The sequence below is a fragment of the Mercenaria mercenaria genome, chromosome 16 (genome assembly GCF_021730395.1).
Source record: "Mercenaria mercenaria strain notata chromosome 16, MADL_Memer_1, whole genome shotgun sequence".
Lineage (NCBI taxonomy): Eukaryota > Metazoa > Mollusca > Bivalvia > Venerida > Veneridae > Mercenaria > Mercenaria mercenaria.
Window position 1 is genome coordinate 55,556,789 of NC_069376.1, and position 4,737 is coordinate 55,561,525.

General features: G+C 35.3%; 1 long non-coding RNA gene across 1 annotated transcript; it reads right to left on the reverse strand.

Moving 5' to 3' along the window:
* Window positions 1-1,824: 1,824 nt before the first annotated feature.
* On the reverse strand, window positions 1,825-4,121 carry LOC123539727 (uncharacterized). Its single transcript, XR_006684062.2, has 4 exons — window positions 4,018-4,121; window positions 2,694-2,819; window positions 2,347-2,428; window positions 1,825-1,900 (listed from the first exon to the last, which is right to left on the reverse strand). It is a non-coding gene; the product is annotated as an uncharacterized LOC123539727 (long non-coding RNA).
* Window positions 4,122-4,737: the final 616 nt, after the last annotated feature.

Consider the following 4,737-nt stretch of genomic DNA (forward strand, 5'->3'; position numbering starts at 1 on the left):
ATAGCACATTCCCAAACCAGCTTTAGAATGACCCTATATAACAGCCTGGCTTTTATGTAAATGACTCGGACAAAAATTGAGCGAGATATGTGTTGTTGGTGTGTACGATGTTATATATATTTTCATTTTTAAGTAATGTAAATACATTTCAAACATGTCCTAGATTTTATTTTGACTTCTATGATGATTAACATGTAATAAACTGCCTTCAGATAAGTAGCTTGTTAGGTAAATTATCAGATTTATACTGACTTTTAGATAAAATATACTCAGTTCTATGATATTAGACAAAGAGAATTAATTATGTTCAGTTGGTTTACCAGCAGCTTCCTCAGGACTATCCTTAACCTTTTGACAATGAAGCCCACAGAAATAGTTTTATCACTGCTGAAATTTGAATTTCAGGGGCAAGTGGGCATAGTATTATTTCTTACACTGCTGATGCAACAGGCTTAACAAGTCAAATGGTTTATCACGGCCAGAAATTTGTACAAACCGGACAGAAGTTGCGAAATTGGCATTTGTGCAGGAAAGAAGCGTTTACCATAATGTCCAGTACTGGACAGGTATAGTGACCATGCACGGACACAGCCAATTTTCTCAGAGGGGGTGTGATCCCCTGACCCCCCCCCCCCCCCCCCCCCCTCTGGAAATTTTGAAATTTAGCACTTCATTTTTTGCATTCTGGGGCAGTTTTATGGACTAACCTGTTAAATTTGGGAAAAATGATAAAATCAAGCTTTCTTGAAGGTAAAATTCTTAGTTTCTTTTAGATAAATAATATGAATTATGTCGGGGTCGTATGTAGCAGCAGCCGCATATACTTTACATGCAGTCCTGATGTTGCCTTTTTCGAAAAACAATTTCTTTCCTTCTTGTTTTCTTTCCTTTTTTAAAGATTTTCCAGAGGGGGTCCGGACCCCCGGTTCCCATCCCCCCCCCCCCCCCCCCCCCCCCCCTCTGGATCCGCGCATGGTGACATATCACGCTTTCTGTTTATGCAGGTAAACTTGTGTTTGGTTAAATTTCAACAGAGCACAATTGTCTGAACAGTGTACAAACTCATTACTGTTTTTTCAGGCAAGGGTGGAAAAAAGTGGTAGAAAATGAAAGCAGTAACATTTTTATTAAAAAAAAATAAACAATGAGACAAACATTTCCAACATCTTTGGACGGTTCAAAAATCCCATGTTAAACATACGACAAAGCCCGAAACGCGTGAAAATGTTCCGAATGTAAATCGGGTGAAGTAAGCGCTCTATGTATGCGTCTAGATTGATTAAACTGGGCGAGTCTATTTTATACTTACTTATTACTTGAGGATGAAAAAAACGTGTTTTTTAAATGTTGCTCTTAAACAAGGGTGGCGGTTGAACTACTAAAAGTACAACAACAGTTAATTCACAACAAATCGTATAGTATGTTTTATAATCAGTAGAAGCTAGTCGTATTTACGCTTATGAGACCTGTTTCACCCACAAGTAAAGAATTCACAGGTCCATCATGAAATATTTTCCCCAGCACGTATATACTTGTCCTATTCAAAATGATCGCGGCCGATGATGAGGCCGCGATCAATAATAAGGTAAGGAATTCATGGAAAACAAAAGAAAAAGAATTACATTAAACTGGTTTGCCAGCAGCAACATCAGCATTAACCGTAATGTTTTGACCATAATGCCCGCAGAAATAGTTCTATCACTACTGAAATTTGAATTTCATGGGCAAGTGGGCATAGTTTTATTTCTAACACTGCTGATGCAATAAGTTCAATACTAAGGTTACAAAATAAATAAAAACAAAAGAGAATGAATTACATTTAATTTGATTTGCCAGCAGCTTCCTCATAATTAAGCGTAATCTTTTGACCGTCATGCCCGCAGGAATAGTTCTGTCACTGCTGAAATTTGAATTTCAAGAGCAAGTGGACATGTTCTTATTTCTAACACTGCTGATAATACAAGCGTAACGATTAGGTCAAACATACTTGAAATACAAAGGAGAATGAATAATATTTAACTTGTTTGCCAACAGCAATCTCAGCATTAGCCGTAATCTTTTGACCAGCATGCCCCCAGGAATGGTTCGATCACCGCTGAAATTTGAATTTCAAGGGCAAGTGGGCATAGTCTTGTTTCTAGCACTGCTGATACCACAAGCTCAAAACCAATGTTACAAATTCTTTAACAACAACAGATAATTAATCAATATAACTGATTTGCCAGCAGCAACCTCAGCATTACCCGTAAGCTTTTGACCGACATATGCCCGTAGGAATGGTTCTATCACTGGTGAAAACTAAATAACATAGGCAAGTGGGTTACAAATACTTGTAAAATAAATTACATTTAAATGGTTTGCCAGTAGCAGCCACAGCTTCCTCCGTTATCTTTTGACCATCAAGCTCACAGGAATGGTTCTATCACTGCTGAAATTTGAAAGTTATGTCTATGTGGGTATAGTTTTATTTATAACACTGATGATGCCACAATCTCTATAATAAGGTTAGAAATACTTAAAAAACAAAAGAGAATAAATTTCATTCAATTGGTTTTCCAGAAACAACGTCAGCATTTTGGCATAATATTTTAACCATCAAGCCCACAGGAATAGTTCTGACACTGCTGAAATTACAAATTTTGGGGAATTTGAGCAAATACTTATTTCTAACACTACTTATGCTACAAGCTTACCTGAAGGTTTTATATATACAGTTACATCTTAGCAGTCTTGATGAATTTAAATCTAACTTGGTCTGAAGTATTCTTGCTTGACATCTCTTTTTTCCCCCAATGGTTCCGCTTGGCCCATGTTATGGACTGAAAGGGATAAAAATAGAAAATACGTGTACTCATAATCCACATCTCTCATCTGTAAATTTACAGATAATCTATAAATTTTAGATTTTTCGATCTGTATATTTACAGATTGTGTGTATGAAAACTGTTGAAATTATATTTATTCCCAAAACCGCCGCTTGAAATTAATTGTTTTATTTACAGTATGCATTTATAAAATTAACGTCATTTGTGAGTTTCAGCCATTTTTATTGACTTTAGAGTTTTTGGCATTTTCAAAAAAATCTAAGTCTACAGAAATGACTGAAAGTTACAATTGACCTTTTATTTATGCGTAAATCAATTAATTTCAAGCTGCGATTTTGAGTCCAAGTATAATTTTTGCAGTTTTCAAACATTTGAACTGTAAATTTATAGATCATAGATTATCTGTTAATTTACAGATAATCTGTAAATATACCACTTTTCTAGACCTGTTTAATGATCTCAAAAATAATTGGGGTCATCTGCAGGTCATGGCAATCTAAATATATCAAATTGTATCCTAAAAAATTTAATATCTGTAGTTTATGCAAACTAACTTCACTTTCTTAACCAGAATCCTAACAGAAGTAATGTAAACACATTTCCATTTACTCATCTCTATCAAAGGTTATCAGCTCACTGAACAGCTGATTATTTGTTTACATGTTATGTACGCTGATATTGATGACGTCATACACAACCTGTTTTTTTACAATTTAATATTAAGAAAAAGCATAATTCCACAAATCTCCGATAATCATGGTAATCCTACATCACCAACACATTATAAAATTCTTGTATCTAAGTCAAATGTACCACATGAAAGGCGAAAATTGTAGAAATAAAAATGTAAAAAAAGAATCGTGTGAATTAGGTCACGGTCATCCGAGATGGTTGTAACTTACGGTGTTACGAAGATGGTCGAAACGTGTTACGTGACCCAAGTTTTTTTTCTTATTTAAAAAAAAAATATATATATATATATATATATTATATTGCTATATATAGAATATTTTATCATTTAAATAAAGTATTAGTGTATCACACATCTACGAACAAAAAAATCTGAACAGGATCGAAAACCTGTCACGTGACTTGCTCCATGCCCCACACGCGCAATAAATTTAGCATACCAATACTCTATAAACCCACCGCCTCCTGGCGGCGGGTAACAAAGCGGCGCAACAAAATTTACCTGTGACGCCCTAAAAAGGAGCAAATTATCCGGTTTGATAAATTCTTATGTAAAAAGTCCGAAAGTTAATAAAGTTTTGTTGTATGACTGCTACAATAGTGATGCAATTCAAGTTTCTTCACACTGCAACACATATTTGATTAAGGATGCCGTCGGTGAACGGTTGAGTACTCAATGACCGGAATTTGACCGAAATCAGAAACAAAGTTATATAATGCTTTCAGCGGAAATGTCTTGCCCAGTTGTCACATGTAGAAGGTTAGTGGTGTGGTGCCTATCTGCTCCAGCTATAGCTTTCCTCAACATTCAAAGTTGGAAATATGACCATAACCATTTAGGCAAACATTCTAAATTGTATGCTTCAAATAAACACTGTGGCTACCTGGTCCTCCATAAATCAGAAATGTTGATTTGTAAAATACGAGAATTAAGGATTTACGAGCGTTTTTTTCCCTCAAGATGTCCGCCATTTTGAAAAATGTTTCTTTGAATATTTCTTTGGAACAAAATTCATGCTGATAATAAATGCTAAATCATCAAAATATAGCTAATAATGAACCATTTGATCAAAAAGATTCTACTCGTTGCGATTTTTTACCCTTTTTGTTGGTCGGTATTTGCCTTAATCTGAAAGTCAGCCGGTATCCAAAAAACATAAGCAGATTGGGGAGGGGAGAACTTGCGGTCCTGACCAAATACAGGAAGACGTATATATGTATC